This window comes from Thermobia domestica, chromosome 8, assembly GCF_964235325.1.
Source record: "Thermobia domestica chromosome 8, izTheDome1.hap1.1, whole genome shotgun sequence".
Taxonomy (NCBI): domain Eukaryota; kingdom Metazoa; phylum Arthropoda; class Insecta; order Zygentoma; family Lepismatidae; genus Thermobia; species Thermobia domestica.
Window position 1 is genome coordinate 66,738,890 of NC_137461.1, and position 23,214 is coordinate 66,762,103.

At 35.7% G+C, this 23,214-nt stretch overlaps 1 protein-coding gene across 2 annotated transcripts in view; it reads right to left on the reverse strand.

Annotated features, from left to right (window-relative positions):
* LOC145692973 (muscleblind-like protein 1) overlaps positions 1–23,214 on the reverse strand; it is a 1,077,958-nt gene that overhangs the window by 743,807 nt on the left and 310,937 nt on the right. For both annotated transcript variants that reach the window (XM_081768578.1, XM_081768579.1), the window contains exon 2: positions 23,089–23,155. The gene's annotated coding sequence lies outside the window, so the exon portion shown is untranslated. The remainder of the gene's footprint in view (positions 1–23,088; positions 23,156–23,214) is intronic.

Below are 23,214 nucleotides of genomic sequence, written 5' to 3' on the forward strand. Positions count from 1 at the left end.
CCTGATTTCACAGTTTGTACGAGTACTTTATGGCAACACTAGAAGAAAGAAAAGCAGTACATACGCGAGAAGACCGATATACTATCGGTGATATTGGTCGGTTTTTGAAACGGTGAGCATTCTAAACAACCGTACCGCAGCCAGCGCAAAACCAAAATATGGAATTGTTCTATTTAGGTTTGTTGTATAGTTTCAGTGTCCGAAGGACAGGTTTCATCTCTGTTCCTATCTGTCTATTTTGATAATTGCCATGCTCTATCCATAATGAACTATTGGACTATCCTACAAAACCATCGTAATAAATAATTTGACCTTTTTCATTCGCAAAAGTAACACATCTGTGGGTCCCCAATCTAAGATGGACATGTCTGCATTGCAGACCTCGCAGGTTCTAACGTTACGCCGCTAAATATTGGTCCACATAATATAAACTCGGTACTGATGCAATGAACAAAAAGTTCTGTATCAAAATACTGTCTTAGCAAGTGTAGTGTTAAAGAAGGAAATATAACTATTTGATAACGAAGATTCATTTAATAGAAAAAAATGAGAATTACAAAAAGAATAAAAAATTCGAATTGTTAATCTCACATTTAGCATTCATAACTTCGTACGAACTCTTAAGCAAACACCGTTGAAAATATCTCCAGCTAAAATATTATGTACCGCAGTACGGCATACACAGCATAACATATGCTTGCATATTGATTACAATAAATTATTGTGGTCTATATGTCATCATTTTTCTCCCTCTGCGCTTTCATATTCAGCGTTGAAGAAACGCTGGTAAAACGTTTAATTTCATTTACAGGAAGCGAAACGCAAGACATGTATACATACATACAGTATACGGACATGTAATAACGCCAAGTGGATTATTGGTAATATATTTAGCCACACTGTTTTCTCATGAATCATACCTATTAATGAAGTCCCCAGCGTATAATGATGCGGTACCTATGAAGCTAATGACCTCCGAAATAACTGACCTAATATAATCACAAAAGAGGCACTATCTAACGCTATGTATATACTGTAATCATAATCAATCGCTTCCAGTAGATGCAAAATTTTGGTTAAGCACACAGTACGTCAGAAGTGAACGAAGTTTGCAATTACAATGCTGGCTTATCGTGTTTAATTTACTTTTGTTTCGATTTGCGAACGTTCGGAACTACGCATATATTTATTAATGTTACATATAATGTTTTCAGAAAAAAATATGTAAGTTACTACGTATATCAGCAATGTATTTACTTTCAGTAATTTCTCTTTAATTTGTTTAATCAAGATTTTACGTAAATATTCACCTTATACCTATGCTTCCTAGTATCAAGAACGATATTCCTGTTATTGAGATGAGCAAACAAAGATCTTTATAATGCTTTTTTTTTTTTTTTTCATAATGTTAATCCTAGGCTTTTCTTTTAAAACAATCTTCACCAAATTTTGCATTTTAAAGGTCTTGCAAACGAAAAATTCTTATCAGAAGTGTCACTCCAGCAGGTTTTGCTTGGAAGACAAGGTTCTCCACCGATATAAGAAGTGTCAAGTTTCTCATTAGTATATTACTATACTACTTATTACGTATTCGCAAGCAATAGAAATATTATAGAACGGATAAATCCGTCCGTCTCTCTGTCGCCAGGTATCAGAGCAGAAACAGTCAGAGATGATAAAAAACGAAAGCTATTTATAGTTTTAACGTCTGTCCTATATCCGATCGTCTGTCTGTCTTCAGGTATCAAAGTAAAAACGCTCAGTCATAACAAGAAACGATTTTCTGATACGGTTTCAGCGTCCATAAAAAAAAAAAAGTTTAATCTCCGTTTCTATTGCAACTATTTCCGGTTAGAGATTTCCATTTCCGGTTTCAATGTTAATCGCAATAGAGCAAAACCGATAAATCATAATACAAAACAGTTTCTATTTGAATAATGTGGTCCACGAAAGGTTTCATGTAGGCTCTAATCCTCTTATTGCAACCAGAGAAATATACAATTTCTGATTTTAATATTATTCACTACAGGTAAAACAGCAAGAGTTGGCGGCAAACTTTTTTATATGGTATCACCAGCATTTCAAGAGCAGATACCATCGAAATTTACTACAACTTTCGGTTTGAATACATATTAATCCTTATATCTATATCTATCTATCTATCTATATGAATTTACTGTATCACGAATATATTCATTCCCGGCTGTAATCCCTGTATGGAAATAAGAACTGGCAGAGTGATGGAAACGGTGGGAAATAGCGATATCTGCATCCCAAGGAAAGGTTTATTTATTTTCCTCCTTGTCCGCCAGTTGAAACCGGAACTGACAAATAATTTCTGGTTAGAATATTAGACCCTTACAGTTTGGAAATCTCCCGTAGTTTTGCACTGTGAAACTTCTATTCTTTTCTTCGGCGCTACAACCCTGGGTGGACTTTGGCCTCCTCAAAAATTTGCCTCCGTTTATATATTTTTATATCCTTTCCATATGACCTAGCCACTATATTCGCTGTGCTTTAATGAATCTTACTGTGTTTTCTCTCTTAATTAATATCTCGAGTTCATTGTTGACTCTTATTCTCCATTTGTCATCTTCCGTCATCAGTCCATAGATATTCCTTAGTATTTTATGCTCAAAAACGTTCTTACGTTCTCTTCATCCTTCGTTGAAGCACTCATGTTTCTGACTCATACGTCACTACTGATCCAACCAATGTTTTGAATATCAAGATTTTTCACTGTTCTGGATATTAATTTACTTCTGAACAATTTCATGTTGGCATAAAAAGCTTTATTTCCCGACTATATTCTGTCCTGGATACAAGTATTTATTCTATTGCTTCATCGACTATGTTTCCTAAATATTTAAATTTCTTTATTCCCTTAAATTCTTTTCCTCTGATGTTCAAACTTTCTGTATCTATTTTCCTTCCTGGAGCTACGAGTACTATTTTCATGTATTCTGTCTTGAATTTATTTATTTCAAGTCCCATTAGTTTGGAGTTTGTTTTCAGTTCTTCTTGGACTGATCTCTTTGTCGTTCTGATTATAATGGCTATATTAACTGCGTATGCGCATATTTGGCAGAGTTTTGGTAATATAGTACACCTCTGATCAATGCCCTTAGCAATCTGGTCCAAAGCCAAGATTAATAGCGTTGTTAAGCTATCTCATTGTTTCATTCCCTGATGATGTCAGTTAATAATTGTTGAATTTCATCCATGGTCACTTTTATTAATCTATTTAATTTCAGTGGGATCATCATTGCAATTTAATGGATGTTGTAGGTCTCTCCTGAATATGCTATCAAATGTTTCTTTGAAATCAATGAACAGAATGTGTAATTCTGATCCATGTTCAATGTGTTTCTCTGATTACAAAAAAATTTAATCTACTGTATTTTTATTTATTCGGAATCCGTACTGATATTCTCATATTATTTCTTTTGTTATCTTCTTAATTTTGTCATTCAGTATATTGGAGTCAACTGCCTTTCCTGTTACGTCACGCAACAAAACAACAGTCACCAGACGATAAGACGCGTTTCGTTTCCTTTTGCTACAAACTGTCGTCCAGGAAGAAGAAACATATTTTATACAATTTATAAGAACGCGTGCCAAGGCCGAGAATTGAAATGTTCGTGGAGTCACATACATATATTCTTTTTCTTTTGCACAATTTCAAACCGATTAAATATGAACAATATGTGAGATAAACCTGTTGATATATGTATTATTAGGTAGGTTTTCCTTAAATATTTATTAAAAGTAGACATATGGAAAACTATGAATAGACCCCACTAATCAAATGTGTCTTAAATCACTGGAAATATGTTATTCGTGAAGATATATATAAAAAATCAGTGATAATTTGTATTTACATATAAATCCTAGGTCTGCTAATGAGTTTAATTAATTGTTGAGCTAAAGTAAAGATTATTATACACGTTGTAATAAAAAAAAATCGGGCAAAACAATTTCTGTTTGAAATCGGGACAATACTTTGTGTACTCAAAACGGGACAGTCTCAATTAATCGGAGCGTATGGTCACCTTACATACGACCGGATTCGAACCGGACGTCAACAGTACAATCACTAACAATCATCGGTTTTATCAGTGGGGAGGGGGGATCATAAGCGCATGCAGCCAGTTTAAACTACAGTAAAAATGTTCTGAATATGGGGATCATTTAGTCTTCTTTACGGAACGGGAAAAGAAAGTATCCAGATTTAAGTAGAGATAATAGTACACCAATTATCTCTCATACTTGTTTTTATGAAAGCTATGCTTACAGCATTTAATAGCACTGCGTTTTAGGTAAGGAGAACATACATACATACACACAGAGAGAGAGAGAGAAAGAGAGAGAGAGAGAGAATTATAAAAGAGAATGTATCAAAATAACCCAACAAAACTGAGATATGACCACAAACTCGTAACCTGTGGTTATACACATTGAAACTTCAAACCTTTAGTTTTATGATTCATGCCCTCTCATGAAGCATCCGATAGAGGACATTACAGTATGCTACTAAGCACTGTGGACTGTGGATACCTTATTTTTACTACACTAGGGATGGTACCGAGACCGAGACTAGTCTCGGTCTCGTCTCGGTCTCGTCTCGAATTATCGAGACGAGACCGAGACCGAGACGGACTTTTATATACCGAGACGAGACCGAGACCGAGACGGACTTTTAAATACCGAGACGAGACCGAGACCGAGACAGACCTCTATAAATCGAGACGAGACCGAGACGAGACTTAGGTCAGTCTCGAAAGTCTCGGTCTCGTCTCGAATATTGATATTGATATATACTAAAAGTGCCTTCACTCAAAATTTGTTTCGTTGCTGTGTAAGGTAATATGAGAACGGTTGCCTGATGTACAGTGGCGTATTTAAGGGGTGATTATCAGGCTCAAACCTCCCGAAATAAATTTGTGATCATTTTTTGCATTGCACGTACAACGCAAATGTTTCTTACTCGTTCCTCAAGCCTCTCCCGAAACAAAATCCACTGCTGATGCAAATAGAATTCTCTCTCTCTCTCTCTCTCTCTCTCTCTCTCTCTCTCTCTCTCTATATATATATATATATATATATATATATATATATATATATATATATATATATATATATATATATATATATATGGTCGCGGTGCCACCCAGGGCCTCCCTGCATGGGTTCCCGGGGCCCAACTTTAATTTTAAATGGAAACAATAGGTGAGTGGTACCTCGTTCGATATATCTTTAAAAACTAAAAAGCGTTCTGGCAAAAGATGTTTCATATCGGGCACTGTATTCAAAGTGGCCGCCAAGACATGTTGCCTCTGCCAGATACAGTAAAACGTGCAGTACCACTAATATGAAAACGGTTGGTCATAAATGAACCGATCAACAACTCAAATAGAAAATGTCATGTGGCACATCGATTGATATTGTCGCGGAGGTTCCCAGGGCTACCCTTCATGGGGGCCAAGGGCGAAACTACAAAATTGTAAATGGAAACATGGGGTGAGTGATAACTCGTCCGACATATCTTTAAAAACTAAAGAGTGCTGTTACAAAAGATTGTTCATGTGAGTCACCGTTTTCAAAATGGCCACCAAGACATGGTACCTGCATCAGATAAAACGTCCAGTATCACTAATATGAAAACACCAGAAAAATATTCGAATATTCGAATTCACAGAGGGTATTTATCATTCTATATCTCGGGAATGTTGCAACAGTCAAAAAGATGATTAGAGTGAAAGTACCATAATGGAAAGGAAGAAATTAACTCCTAGAAAATTATTGCTCCAACCTCACTCCGTAAGTGAGTGAAGCGGGAAGGATCGGTGGAATTGCAGATGGAAGCCTTAGTTTTTGCAAATTGTATCTACGAAACAAAGTTATTTGAAATATGTTTTTATAAGAGATAAATGTCTCTGTAATGGGATAAAGTATGTAAAATTCTTGTTAAATGGTATCATCCATTTTGATTGCAGGCAATGGTTTGATGCAAAAATGAATAAACTGAAATGCGAAACAAATTTGCCGAACAATGCAATTTTAGAACAATATTTACAAACGTTGGTTTTCTTCAACAGTCGTCTGCATGATATTGGTTCGCTTCTTTTCCTTCTGACTTCTTGCATGTGATAGAATATGAGTTTCACTGAGATGTCCACAGTTACATTCCGAATAACTTGGTAATTTCAGTTGTGATCCTTAGTAACGAAACGGTACATACTGATGCAGATATGTCCCAAAAATCTTGCACGCATTGCGTTAAATTATCAGGGGCGGGTAAAATGTTGTTAAACTTGAATTTCACCTTACTTTTATTCACCTTATTTTACTTTATTTTTATTCATTATAGTACCAGTCATTTGTACACACAAGTGTTTCAGACAAACCATATCTATTGCAAATAGAAGTGAGGTTCTCATTTGAGGTTTTACCATTCATTCCCGCTTCACCTACTTACGGACAGATAACGGAAAGATAATTTTCTATCATTTGCTCTTTTGCATCATGTCAATTATACTTTAATAATCTTTTTTTCCGTTGCATTGTACTCCAGCCGTGGAATGATAAATACCCTCTGTGCTTTCCTATACGAGTTTTATTCTGTTAATTTTTTCCAACTATTTTCATATTAGGGATTTATTGGTACTGGACCTTTTATCTGATATAGGCACCATGTCTTGGCGGCCATTTTGCAAACGGTGACCCATATGAAAAATCTTTTGCCACAACACTCTTTAGTGTTTCAAGATTTATCCAAAGACGTATCACTTGACCCATATTTCGGTTTCAAATTTCTAAGTTTGGCCCCCTTGAAAGGCAGCCCTGGGAGCACTGCGAGAACATTACTAGACACGCCACGTGCCTTTCCTGTTTCACTTTTTGACTGTTCGTTTATCTCCAACTGCTTTCATAAGTGGTACTGGACGTTTTATCAGATACAGGCACCATGTCTTGGCGGCCATCTTGAATACGTGACCGATATGAAAAATCTTTTGCCATAAAGCTTTTTTACTTTTTAAAGATCTATGGTACGAGGTATTACTCGCCCCATGTTTCCATTTAAAATTTTAAAGTTTGGTCCTGGTACCCCATGAAGGGCGGCCCCGGGAGGCACCGCGACAACACCGTTCGGTGTGCCCCATGGCATTTATCCTATTTGAGTTTTTGTTCGGTTCATTTATGTTCAATCGTTTTCGAGATACCTTCGTGGAAAGATTAAAATGGGCCATCCTCTCTCTCTCTCTCTCTCTCTCTATATATATATATATATATATATATATATATATATATATATATATATATATATATATATATATATATATATATATATACACTATATATATATTAGGGCGGAGCGAAAAATCACTTTTTTATATATCGAAAACGCAATAGTGCGGAAAAGTTGTCAATTGATGTTGATAAAATACTGTAAAAATTTCGTCGCTGAAATCGAATATCTTCGGGTGGCGAATCGCCAAAAAAGATTTTGTGTCTTTATATGGTATGCAAACCCGCCGTACTCAGCACTCTTTTGCGTTTCTACGGTAAATGAACAAAAGTATAACCTACACTTCTTAAGTAATATATAAAATTTAAGAAATGTTTTCTGAATGATTTAGGCGCATTTTGGATCACACACTAGTCAATTTGATCAAAATAACAATCTACTTAATACGAAATACATATTTTTTCTGCACCTCTTTGCTTGTTTCAGCGAAATGACCCAGGACCCGCGACGAGGACGTGGGTGCCGGTCAGGTCCCTCCCATACCCACCCTACCATTCATACACGTATGTTTAAATCTAAATCTTTGGTTATTTGCAGAACATAGTTTCCTTTTGTTTCTACTTTTCTGTTTACAAATCGGTATTTTTAGTTTAAGTCTCATAAAACCATCTCTGCCACCAACTGCTGTAGATGCTTCTGTTACAAGTCTCACGCAGTATTCTGTACTCGTAATGTGACAGGAATATTTTAAAGCTCTTTTTATGACTGGTTATTATTGTAAATTTCAAGTTCTTTGTTGGAAAACAAGACAACGCTGGAGGATGCCTCACTTCAACTGATTCCCAATTAATAAGGTCTGTGTAATCGTTTGCATTCAATTTGAGCTTTGGTAGCATACATTTTTTTTACATGTGACTTATTGTCCTTTTAGCTGGTCTTCCTCGTTTCGTCTTCATACTGATTCTATTGTCATAATATCTACTCTTCTCATTCTTAGCTTTTCCCATTACGCTGACTATATTTATCTATGCCTTTTTTTCTTATGTGAAGTCTTTCAACCATAGAAGGCAATATATTCTCCGGGTGTGCGAAATAGCAGTTATTTTGGATTACGCACTTCTTGAACCAATTGCCGCTCCTTTTGTGGTATGTATCTTGAAGAAGTTCTCATTAACCACACGTGTTTAGCTCCATCTTTACAAGTAGCGTATCTCTTTACTGAAAATCAGCGACCTCCAGTCTCTTTCCTGCATAGAGTTTGATCTTTAAGACCATCAAAGTACAAGCCTCTAAGATCCTTTCCTTTGGCCATTAGCACTTCCTTTTGTCCTATATTTTCCCTTTCTCGCCGTACTTTTGGTCAGTCTGTCATCTAGCCAGCATTTTGTGGATCAATTATTCCAAAAGATTGTAATGTAGCTGTTGCTATCAAAGCAGTTGCATGATCAGATGTTCGAAATCGGTCTTCCAGCATACCGAGAAGTCTAAGGACATGTCGTTTCTGCTTGCTTCTTTTCTCTCTAATATTCTGTTGTTTTGCAAAGTAATCATCAACACCTGACTCATCGCTATCAGAAGATGATGTCTGGAGTTCATTAGAAGTACTTGTTTGTAATGTGTAAGAAGACTGTTGGCAGGTGGTCTTTCGTGATCTACTTTTAGTGAGTATGATTAATTTTAAAGTCTCCTCGTAGTCAACTCTCTCTATTCTGGCTACTCGTGTTGTTCTCTGATCTTGCAGAAATGTCCACTCGTCCCTAGGTATTTTCTTTCTTAATTCACATGAGCACATGAAAAGTTCAGGAGCATATATCAAAAGACTTCATGTAATCTTGTTTAAATATCTCCAGTTTCTCCCGAAGCTAGCAGAAGCTTTCGTTTTCTTCTCAGATTTAACAAACTTCTTATATACTTTCCGTGCAAAGCAAGTAGAAACTCAACTACAGGTTTTAACGACAAAGTATGGATGGAAGCTTTGCCCTAAACAGATTTCACACATTGAGCAACGTCTCTCGTCAACTTCTTTACAGATCGATCATACCCTTTCTCACACTTTTCCAGCTCTACCAATTGAAAATAATGCTTCATTACATCTAATTTTGTGGGAACTACACACTTGAAAGTTCAGCTGAATGTCCAAGTACGGGGTGAGTCGTTCTTGATCTTGTTCTTATCTTCGGTATGGTTAGAGTTTCTATATTGATATAAAATACAGATCTCACACACATTACATAAAGTTTAATTCACAGTACAAAAACAAACTGTTTATATACGTACCAACTACACATAACGAAGTAAACACTGAAACGCAATGTTAACACCGTAAAATTACCTTGAAAATATCGTCTTCCACACTCGAACAAAGTTATCGAATACCAACGTTGTTTCTTTTTAATACTGCTACTATCAATTTGACTAGTCCAAATCTATAAAGCAGTACGAAAATTTTTAAAAGGAAAAAGAGTGTTGAAAAAAAAATTATAATGAACAATGAACACATTTATCGGCATATTAATTTAATGCTAGAACCTTATAAGAAACTACAAGTACAGTATATGATATGCAATACTTTGTTTTGCTAAAATGGGCTATTTTATGGTTCTAAATCTGCCATAAATCATTTAGAAATTATTTCTTCAATTTTATAGACTGCTTACGTTAAGAAATATAAGTAATAATTTGTTCATTTGTTGTAGAAACACAAAAAAGTGATGTGTACGGCGGGTTTGCATACCCTATAAAGATACAAAATCTTTTTTGGCGATTCGCCACCGGAAGATATTCGATTTCAGCGACGAAATTTTTACATTCTTTTATCAACATCAATTGACAACTTTTCCGCACTATTGCGTCTTCGATATATAAAAAAGTGATTTTTCGCTCCGCCCTAATATATATATATATATATATATATATATATATATATATATATATATATATATATATATATATATATATACACTATATATATACAGCCACGGATCCAGTATATAATCAAGGGAGGGGCTAAACCATGGTTTACTGCTTTATCCAGTGTAAAGAAAGTAGGATTGAAGCCCATTTTATCCAGTGTATACCTAAGCGTTAAGGGGGGCTATAGTCCCTATAGCCCTCCCCTAGGATATATATATATATATATATATATATATATATATATATATATATATATATATATATATATATATATATATAATGCTGAAATTTTGTACCAAGTTGGAAAATTCTTCTAGATACTCCGCAATACCACTAGATAAACAAGCAATGTTGCTAAAGCAAAATAAAGTTGTATTTTCTCAAATTTCGCTACGTAAAGTATTACATATTTCTAATTCAGTTATTTAACAAAACCACAATAGCCCATACATTATTTAGTGTAACAAAGTACAACATAGTATTATTAACATCAACATTTTGGAGATCTCTAATAACTCAAATGGCATGGACGGTGCAATGCGCATCAACTTATCTTAGCGTCAAATACTATGATCATGGTATAGTATATTTCGAATGAATGAAGGAACAAATTTATAAGAAATGGAAAATTTAAATGTTTCTAAAGACTTTACTTCGAAAACGTGCTGACATATCACGTCTCATCATGTAAATGCTTCCAAAAGACTTAAATGCTTATAACGCCATTTACAACAATTGTTATTTCAAATCGTTTCAGAGACACCAAACACATTGGTAGTGATTTTTATACTGCTTAAAATGACGTATTTGTATTAAATTTTTATAACGATTATTGATTTCCTTTGCTTCTATAACATTACAACAATAGTTTTTGGTGGTTTTAATTACAAGTCGCAGTTACATTATTTTAAGCAGCGTTGTCCACTTAAATAAATTGCTAAATATTATTCTAAATATGTGCAAATAACGTAGATAAACTGTAAAATATTTTAAAATTACTCTAATTTGTTTTGTGGTGCAAGAATGCTTTCAAGAGACGACGTTTTTGATAGTCTTTGGGCTACTTATAATGTTAATGTTTAAGTCTTCGTTCCAGCAATACATGTAAATGCAAATTGTAACTGAAATTAAATGTAACTGATACATTTTCAGTAACACTAGTTGTTCCCCCTAAGCTTTAGGCCTGATGTACACTTCAGATTAAGACCGTGCTTAATTAAAAGTTCTAATTACACCCTAATTACACTTCATTTGCTTTAGTTTGACCACCGACCACCTCAAACTCTATCCATACCATATAGCTATATGCAATTATTCAAGGACTTATAGTTAATAATACACAGTGTTCATTTTTGTTTTGTTTTGTTTCACGTCCCACAGTTATGCTAGGGAGGCTAAAGGAGACGTGGAGCTAATGATTATAGTGGAATCCGAACTACTTCGGTCGTTCAACATTACCCCTTCCGGAAATCGAACACGGGACCACGCGAACCGAAATCAAGCGTGCTATCCGCTAGACCAAATGAGGTCCTCACATTGTGTTAATTTAAATCATTTAGTTATGTTGCTAGATCCGAGGATTAAAAAGTAGCGTGTCTGTACTCCGAAAGTAGCGAATTCGAACTATTTGTAGCCCAAATATATAGAAATGAATACTGATGGTGCTAATGAAATAATTTAATATGAGCTGGAAAATGTGCTGGACGTATTGCAACAAGAAATTATGACCGACGGACGAAAACAATTCTAGACTGGATACCACGAGACAAAAACAGCCTAGGAAACCTCCGCATACAAGAAGGTGTGACGAAATCAAGAACCACTGAGGAGTAACCTGGAAAAGAATTGCCCAAGTTAGATAGTTGTGGAGAAGACTTTGAAAGACCTTCATCCAGTAGTGGATTGATAATGGTTGATTATGACGATGGTGATGATTTTATTATATCTGGACCTCGGAGGTAAACTAAATCAAGTCATAATTTTGTAATTTTACTGAAGCGAAAAACTGTTTATGTTGCAGCAAAACCACGAAAATTAATACAAAATAAAACTAGAAAATTAATAATCACTTGTTTTGGCGAGTGAGAAAAAAAAGATACAGGTAACTCGAATTACCTATATAGTTATATAATATGTATGTCCATGTTTCGCAAGTAATTTTCAATCAATATAAAATTTCAACATAATGAACACAATTAGTTTTCTCGAATAAAGATTGCATGCACCGCTGAGAGCTCAGGAATACGATTAATCTATGTTACGGCACTGGATATGTGCTTATGTATTGCATTACGACTTTATGAACTTGTATAAAAAACAGAATGCACTAAAAATGAGACGCAAACTATGCGAAACATCGGACTTTGAATCTAACTTGTTTTGTGATCCAACTCAACACCTCACATAGCAAAGATGAGTGTAATAGCTCCCACCACAAGGTTCAGGACGTTCGTGTTATAAAGTGTCAATTAAACACGGAGATGTGAAACGGTAATAAAGCATTTCATCAATTTGAAACAAAATACGTATACGTATTGAAGTAATAATTTACCCTATTTATTAAGATATGAACGTTATATTCTGTTTTGAAAATGAGTCAAAGCAGAATGTATTGAATAATAAATGAGAAATTGTAAAGTTTCAACTTCGGTACGATTAAATACATTCGTGCTGGTATGTGTTGCGTTATCCGTTAGAAGGTATTGAACAATTCTGATTCCAAGGAAGGAAATAAACTACTGTACAGTATTGGAGTTAATTTAATAGAGTTTAATTGTATAGGCAGTACTGAGGCTATATGAGACAAAGTCCATTGCTGAAAGTGAAATATAGGTTACTATTAGGGTTTTAGGGTGATATACCCACTGATCATTGATCCTGGAATACACGTATGAAAACATTAGCACTAGCAAATTAGCTATGAAGAGGTACACTATACCATAATTCTAAGTCAAAAATGAAAGGAAAAAATAAGCGGAAACGACAGACTGTACGAGAATAATACTTTCACTATTTTAATTTCACACTATTTATTTCGAGACTTTCGAGACTTTCGAGACGAGACCGAGACTTGGTACTCGAGACCGAGACCGAGATCGAGACAAGCATCTGTTGACCGAGACGAGACCGAGACCGAGACGGTGATTTTTTAGTCGAGACGAGACCGAGACCGAGACCGTTATTCATCAACCGAGACGAGACCGAGACTGTACAAAGTCTCGTCTCGTCTCGTCTCGATACCATCCCTATACTACACAAATAACATGATTTTTAATTCATACAGACGAACCACAGGCAAACCGAATGGATAAAACAAATTATTTAAAATGGTCGATGAAATTAGGAATGCAACAAAGTGAAACCGTTTTAGAAGTATGTTATGTCCACTTTGAACACTAGACAGAGAATCCCTGATAATATTCCTTCATATATATATATATATATATATATATATATATATATATATATATATATATATATATATATATATATCGAATGGGATACCACAAAAAAAAAAGTATTAGGATTTCGTTTAAACTCGCATAAAATGTTCAATATCACAAAACATCATACTATTCACAAATAATAATATCGTCTTTGTCAGAGCAATAGGCACATTAAACAAAAAAGGCATCATAACAATGTCGAGATCGATTAACGTCACGCAGTTTTATCTTTTTCTCCCTTTTCACATACATTCACTGAACAAACAAACTTTTTAAAAAATCAAATCACAGTCAATTTGATGAAAGTATTAAAGCTTAAATGAATGTATGTTTGCAGTCACAAGTCAGCTGAGCAGTTGAACAACGTAAATAGAGATTTTTTTCCAGTATTTTTTATTGTTATTTTTTAATGCCTCCACAAGGAAGAAAAACGAGATATGAGGGAAAACCTGCATAAATGAGATAATTCTACGGATATATATGTATATATACACTGTATATTCTTTTTCAGCAACAAAAATAATACGTTTCACAATTTTACCATTTCAGTTATAGAGAAAATGAGGATGGAAGCTCCCAAGAATTATATAAAGCTTTTATTTTTTCATTATAATCTACAATATAGTTGTCGGACAACAAGAAGTTTCTCGAACATGATATATATATATAGTATTAATACCCTACCTCCTGTCGCTGCTTCCGGGAAACATATAAATGGAAATTACTGGATGATGTAGATAACACATACATACACACAATGATGAAATTCATATGCAATTTATATATGCATACATATTACACTCTGTTTATATTGGACTAGAATCGAGATTTTTATTGTACAATTTATCCCCCAACTCTACCTCAATATATGTTCGCTTATACGACGAACTGTATGCTAAATAGAAGAGGGCAAAACAAGAAAAAAATGCAATTGCAAACAATATGAACAAATATGTAAACACTGAAGCAAATGTTATCACTTACACAAATGCTAATAATAGTAATGCAAGCAGCATATGTAGATTTTAGAGGAGGACAGAGAAGTGACTAGCAACTAAAAATATGAAATGATTGCAAGTGACTGACAGTTGTGCTACAAGGCTATGGGACATACAAACATGAACCACACATTTTGCAAATTAATAAATAAGCGACAATTAAAAGTCCAACTTGAATAAAATTATTAAAAATATTTCCAAATCATAATTCATCCACACGCTTCGTGCAGTGTTTCTTCCAGGCATAGGGTTGCCATATGACAGACTTTGAAACAGAAACATGTTTAGATTTCAATACACGTATTCGACTGATCTCTTGATGGCATTGCGAGAAAATATAAAAATATAATTTATACAACTAGACTTCTACATTATCGATTACGAAAATTTTAAGTTTCTCTTTTTTGCGCTTACAGCTGGATATATTATACGTTTCTTTGGAAATGAAACATTGTAAGAATGTTAATACTAGTCATTATTTACATAGATCTACCGATAATGGAATGCTGAATCAATTTGTTGATATACACATAAAAATGTAAATTTCCCAATTTTTCTTTTTAGAAACCCTTCCGGGCCATTTTTTAGAGCTCGGAGCCCACCCCAGAGTTACCAGACATTCTCTTTTATCCGGACATGTCCTCTATTTTAAGCCGTAAAAATAGTCCGTATGGTTTTAAGAAAATGCGAAAATGTACTCTTTTCGGTGGAAGGGTATAGATAAATGCTTGGTGTCCCGACAAAACGTATCAGCGACAAAACGTACCATTTGAATTTTCGCGGCAAAACGTACCACTTTTGACGACCTGTCATAAATGACAACATATCATGGATTAATTAAAGCATTTCTGATATTTATTCCACGACAAAACGTACCACTTATATAAATTACAACCTGTCATGGACTAATTAAAACATTTCGGATATTTAATCCACGACAAAACGTACTAATTCATGTTAAGAAACTACTTCCTCATGAGCAGGTAAAAAAACAACGGCAGTATAAGGTTGAGAAGAATAGACAGGTAATGTATCGAGTTGTCAAAGTGCAGAAACTCATTGGTAAAAGAGGGCTCATTTACAGAGGAAATGTAGCAGCCTATAAACTGAAAGACACAGCTATAGATCATGGAAACTTTTTGGATATTATTTCTCTCTTAAGCAAATTTGATCTTCTGCTTAAAAGTAATTTAGATAAGGTCACCAAGAAGAGTCATATACGAGGAAGTAAGCAGGATAGTGGTCGCATAACTTTTACTAAACACGGTGAATTATGTTTTGAATGCTCACACTTATCAGAGAAGATATTTCGAAAGAAGTATCTCAAGATTCAATATTTTCTATTCTATTAGACACTACTCAAGATATAGTAGTTTCAGGCCAGTGCTCTGTTGTTTTACGGTGTTGTTAAAATGGTTGTTAAACAAAGTATTGTTGTCATTGTAAAATACACATCTACCACAGGCCAGTGTCTTTGCGGTTTACTGCTGGAAATTCTGCAGAAATTGAACCTTGATATTAAGAAGTGTATTTGAAATTCAACCGATGGCTCAAAAAAAAATAAAATGAAATCTGTGAGTTTTACGTCCCACAGTTATGCCGGTTAGGCTAAAGGAGACGGTGATGATGAGTAATGAATGAAATGGTGGAATGAAGAAAGTGGGAGGAAACGGGAAAACCACGAGAAAACCCACGCACACTGTGTTTGTCCACCACACAGTTCACATGGCGGGGGATGGGATCGAACCCGGACTCCAAGCACCAGAGGTGAACGCTCTACCATTGAGCCACCGCGGCCCCAACCGATGGCTCAAGTAACATGCAAGGACAATATTTGGATTTTTTCAATTCACCTATGATCAGTTACACGTGTGATTCAGTTGATTTTGAGTTTAACGGCCCTTTTAGCAGCGAGGCTATATGAGACGGGACACACTGATTTACGGGAAATCCGAAGCACATGAGCTCCCACCGGGAATCGAACCCAGGTCTCCCACGACAAGGGTGCATACGATAACCGCTTAACTACTAAGAAACTCAGTTACACGTGTGGTGTTACGCTCATATACTCAATCATGTCATATGTGATCTGACAAAAAATTGAATTGATTCTGTGTCATTGTTATGCTGAATGACTGTGCGATATTTATGCGTGAGTCTTATCAGCGAATGTACATTTGGAAGATCAAATGTTAACAAAGGCGTCTTACAGTTATTGCGGAAACAAGATGGTAGAAAACACACTGTTTTTCAGAAAAAGTTTGGTCATTTTTCGAACCCAAAAAGTGCTTTGTATATAGAGTTTATCATAACAATTAAGAAAATTGCTTCTACAGAAAATATCAAACCAAAAGCTAGGTGTAAAGCGAAAGGATATTTAAAAGATCTTCTCAAGTTCAAAACAATTCGGACAGCAGTAATGTTCCTTAAGATATTTCAAGTGACGACCTCTCTGTAAAACTATCTCCAAATAGAGGGTGCTGCTAGTGTAGTCCTATCGAATGGTGCAGACTACTCTGTTCCAACTGAAAGAGTAGAGAGATGATTTTGAATCCGTTAAGAATGCAGCATTAAGCTTTGCAGAATGGGCCAATAACAAATTTGAAGACTTAGAACGTGATTTCTTTTTTTTCTATTGACCTATCGACAATTCGCCTTCAGAGATGGACAAAGGTTTTTCCTGTGAATATGAAGATGAAGCTGCTTCTATCCAATGACCAGGTACTGCATCGAAGCATTCAAGACAATATTGGACATAGTAGTTTTGAGTATTTCTTCAAGATTCAAGAAGCAATGTACTTTATGAATTATTTGGACCCTAGCCACTTCAACCAAGTAACAGAACTTTCAGACGTGCCTTTCGATAAATTTACATATTTTCTAAAAAAAACTTCAGTTAGGGATACTATAAATGAATTCTCTTGGACTTTTGAAGGACGTGGATATCCTTGAAAGTCAGTCTTGATGACGAGCACAACCGAGGAAAAATGACTGTGCTGATGGTGCAAGTGATTCAGAATTAGGAGGGGTTTTTTTATTATTTTTTTATTTTATTTTATTTTATTTTATTTATTTTATTTATTTTTTTTTTTTTTTTTTTTTTTTTTTTTTTTTTTTTTTTTTTTTTACAAGGAGAGCGAATGCAAAACGTGTTGCAAAATTGTCCAATGTGCTGCTTTTTAATTTTGCAGAATTGTAATTTGTGCAGTAATACTTATCCAGGTTTCCAGCATACAAAGTTTTATTGATTGCCCGTAACTCAGGTAACATGTGAAAGAAATTTTTCAAAATTGAAATAAACTTAAATACATTAAAAAATAGGCTAACGAGTACCATGTCTCAGGAACATTTGAAAACATTTTGTTGATGTCTATTGAAAAAGATTTATTAAAAAAAAATATTTCGAATGCAAAAGTGATAGATACAGTGATATCAAAAACTAGTACACTAAAGTATCTGCTAATTTTGTAATATAGTATACGTTCTCCTTGAACTTCATATAATATTTTGAACAATTCAGAATAATATACTGATGAAAGAATATCATGTTTTAATTGTCAATTGTTAATACTATTGACTTACTGTAGAAAGAAAACTGTGCAATTGATTTGTGACATTGAGATGCTGGTGGCCCTTGTGGGAGAAAGCGCCCGCGCCATCTAATAATGTCTATCCGTCTCTGGTCCAAAGCCTGGATAAAGTGTGATGGAAATCAGCAAATATTCAAATATTTCATATGCAAGATTCTTGCTGGTCTTGGTCTGGCGAGAATCTTGCAGGTATGGTCTTGGTGTTGCGAGAATCTTGCAGGCGTGGTCTTAATCTTGGTCTTGCATCGGTACTTTTCTCGCCACCAATCTGTTCAACTTTTAACCTTATTTTGGCATGTATATATATACTTATATACCGTCCAGTGGCGTAGCAGCTGCCCCCGCAACCCCCGCAGTGCGGGGGGGCCCCGATGTATAGGGGCCCCGAAGTCTTGCGATGAATAAAGTTTTAAAGAAGTAGAACTTCCACCTTACTTGTGTCGGCTTTACAAGTGGGGCCCCTTCTCTATACTTTGCGGGGGGGCCCGCAAAAGTGTGCTACGCCACTGATACCGTCCTATCAAGTGGTACGTTTTGTCGCCTGACATTATTTGATGGCTGATTGGAAGACTCTTCGCAAGTAGCCCTCTAGGCAAGTGGTACGTTTTGTCGCTCGTCATTACTTAAAGTGTTTTAAGAAAACCCTTCACAAGCAGCCCTCAGGGTAAGTGGTACGTTTTGTCGGTGGTACGTTTTGTCGCTAGTACGTTTTGTCGCGTATTCAAATGCTTCAGCTTCAAAATTAGTAATATAAAAATAAGCCTACATAGATTGGATAAAAGTAGTGGCAACATTATTTTCAATAGATCAGAGAGTTGTGTCTCAGCACTATGAGAATTCCATAGCTGATAAGGGAATATGAGGCGATTAAGTGTGTCGAGTGGTAATGATTGTGTGTAATTCATAGTAGTGCTGTAAAGTAGAGGAGGAAAGTAGAAGCGGCTTAACAATATGTTTCGGAAAGACGAACATCGTGCATGGATCAAGATTGAAGAGACACGTGGGCGCAGAGCACAATAATGTTTTCAGGTACGTAAGCGTGGTTTTCACGTTACATGAATCTTGTAGCTGTCATAAAAAAAAAAAAAGACCTTGCAACCCTACTATATTTCTCCATGTAAACATAGTCTTGAAAGGGAATACATTTTTTCCATCTTGCAAGGAGTTAAACAATGTGCAACTTTCTGGGTCGTCTTGCTTGCTACCTGCTATCGCCCTCCCGCTGACATAAAGGAAAAACCAGTTTCGCCGCTTCCGAAACAACGGATTCTTTTGGACAGGGAGGGGAACTGCGCCAAAATACACGTTTTTAATGATGAGGTTTACTATTTGTCCACTAGAGTGCAGTGCTGCATGAGTGGAGATACCTTTCTTGCTTTCAGGAAGTTGTAACATGTTAACAGTAAATAGAAAGGTCAGGTTGCAAGGTCTTTTTTATGACAGCTACAAGATTCTTGTAAAATGGAAACATGGTCTTACTGAGGATCTTTCCTCCAAAATGAAGAGACTACTTCGCGGAAAGCACTACAACATAAGAGAAGCAATCATCCGTGTCATATGGCGGTCCCTGCGGGACATCGATCAAGATTGACGCACTGACAGTGTACAGCGCCTCCCACACACGTCGCAGAAGGTGTTTGAGATAGAAGATGATTACATTGAAGGAATGTAACAGTTGTTCTTCCGTGCTTAAAACCAGGTGCAAATTATAACAATGTCCCATCACTTTTTATCCAGTCCTTGTAATTGCGTTAATATTGTTGCAGTAATCCATTTCCAAGGAAAGGTGAGGAAAGTGCTGAGTTTTACCGCCAGTACAGAAGTTCCCTGCAGTAACTCCTGATTGTCACCAGATAGTTATGAGAGGAAATTGAAGGTGCACAAAAACGTGCAGGTAAATGCTTCGTATTTCCAGAAATCCATCACTATCCCAATGAATCGGAAGGATATAAACTATTTTGTTTGTACGGATCCAACAAGAATCAAGAGCTTTATGATCACAACGTCTACCCTATCCGCTGATTTTATAAGGACATGAAGCAGAAACGGGAAACCGTGTTATATTCACTTTTATACGATATTTCTGTCACTAGCCCTGACATGTTATCTGTACATTTTGACTGTTAAAACATTTTTTATAATCACTCTTACTGCCAAAATGACATTTTTATCATCGCCCTCGCTGGACTATAGAAAATATGCAGAAAGGAATGGGATATAATTCCTATCCCTGTGCTTCAACGTAGTTTGTTGAAGTGGAAATTACGATTCGAGTGATTGTCCCATAATGCTGGTAATCCGATACAATCTGTGGTGGCGGTACGGCTTTTCGTAAAAAATGCACACTTCGAAAATGTGTTGGATATAACTCGATCAACCTTATACAGATAAAAAACTATATTTCGTCGCTATGTCATCAAGAGATTCGTCAACAAATAATTACGAATACTTCTGTGAAATCTAAAAATAACCTCCATTTTAAACCCAGTGATATGTAACCCTGCTCCACCCCCCTTGTAGCTAACAAGGGACCTATACAAACCGTCACAGCTAGATATTTATGAAAATTAGTACCCTGACTAATTGTGGATCGCTAAACATCGTGGTGATAGTCACTCGGTGCGGAAATATTTTGTTTACTCGCTATGTATAATAATACATATGCCAAGCAGTGACCGGGTGAGGCGGTGTCGAGTTATACCCCAAAAAACGCCGCAAAAAGGCAGAAAATGAAAAACGTATAGGTAACCTGATACCTACGGGAGGGGGACATGTGACCAAGAACACGGCAGTAGTGTCACACAAGCAGCGTTGCCATCCCAACAGAAACTTATAGTTTTTCAAATGAAATGTATATCTTTTTATAACATTAAAACAATTGACATAAAACGTGAAAGAAAACAGACAAAAGATGGATTTTCAGTGTTGCCAAATAAAGAAGATATCAGTTTCTAAATTTGAGAAATTATGGGGTCCGTACAGAGAAATGAACAAATGTACTCGTATATGTATTAATATTGCTGCAGTTATCCTTTTCCAAGGAAAGTGTTACTGCTGGTATATGTATTATACGTAGCGAGTAAACGAGGCATTTCCGCACCAAATGACTATCGTCACGATGATTAGCGATTCACATAGTCAGGGTACCAATTTTCATAAATATCTAGCTGTCACAGTTTGTATACGTCCCTTGTAGAGTAATTGAATCGTGATTACATATCACCGTTATGCAGGGCATGACCTTTAACAAACAGTATGTCGCTACAGACTCTCACTTTGGCTTGCACGTTCCCGGACAAAATCTTCTGGAAGAAAACCTGGTCATGACTTCTACTTTTTGTAAAGAACAATTTATTTGATAGATATCTAAATACATCGACACAAAGATAGCACAACTTTCTCTCGAATCCATTTTCCTATTTCCTCAAACATCACTCACCTACTCTGAACCTCCAAGCATCTAGTGCCATCTTTAATTTCACTCAATTTCAAATGTCCTCTCGTAAATTCTGTACAGCATAACTATTAACGTCTGTGTTTAATCAACCACTCTAAACCTACAACTTCACGCTGCCTTCGACATTAAAACGTTACTAACGTCACATATTGATTATGAAGGTGAACCTCATTGGTCACCAATCCGCAGGTTTTTTTCCTGATAATTGCAAGGGATAAAATTCATTTTTTCCTTCAGTGTCGCGTCTCAAACTACGATCCGTTATTTTCACGGCAAAGAAGATAATTTACGACACTAGTCGACAGCCCGTAGCCAGCGCAAAAATGTAGGGGGGAGCGATCCAACCAATTTATAGTGATATATATTTTATATATATCACCATATTATAGTTCATTTGGAAGACTACCTAAAAATTTAAAGGGGCACTAAAAATTTAGGGGGAATCCTGCCCCCATGCTCCCCCGTGGATACGAGCCTGCTAGTCGAGTAAAAACATGGAGAGAAGATTACTCCTGTCAACAAGGACTCCTCGAATGTTGTCCTCCACACTGAAAGAAGGTTTTACAGCATTGTTTATTTTTTGTAGTATTTGACACATATCTAAATATGAAGGACCCTAGTGACATTTTTTTTAAAGTGATACAGTGTGATAGATTGAAAACTTTTTTATTTTACTTATTACTCCTCACCCTCCAAAAAAGTCTTACACATCAGCAAATACGGTATTCAAATACTAATGGAAGTAGCCATGGACTTCCTTCTTCGAATCCAAATTTGGTAACCTATCCCCAAGGACGCCGGTTTCTCTGTAAATTGGGGGGCATTGAGGTAGAAGGTATATATATGAGGATTTTAAGACAAATTGCATTCAAATTATGCAAAATATTGTATATTCATAAAAACAATACGGGGGCCCATATGAGCTTTGGGGGACCCGGGGGCCCTCGGCCCTTTCCCCAGGATCGGCACCCTTGCCTATCCCTTTCCTCACATTCTCCGGCCATGGAGTACTGTTTGCAATAAAATAAAAACACTCCAAATTAGGAATGGGGAATTTTTACTTTCCGGAACCCGGAAACTAAAATCGAAAAAATTCCGGAATTTGGAAAAATGTCGGAATGCGAAAAAATTCCGGAATTTAAAGAATTCCGATTTCGGAAAGTGAAATTTCAGATTCCGGAAAATAAATTTTCCGGTATCCGGATAATTTTGGCCATTTCTACTTCAAATATATTTTATTCTCTCTTATATATTGATCTATTATTTAAATATTTAATTTCAAACGCAGATACCACTTCCATAGAGAAATTCTACAGAACCTACACATTATTAAGAAAACTACTAATTGTTCTAAGTGAATATGAAAAAATCATTTTTATATTCAACTTCAAAAATATGTACAAAAACACCAACACAGGCTTCGTATCAACTGTACCTTATTTGCTGTATGTGTCACACAATTTTTTAGTTCTCATGTCTATGTTGTTATTGTCGGCCCCTACCTGCAAAAGAGAAATAAATGAATAAGGTAATTGGAATAGTACTATTCACCTATAATACA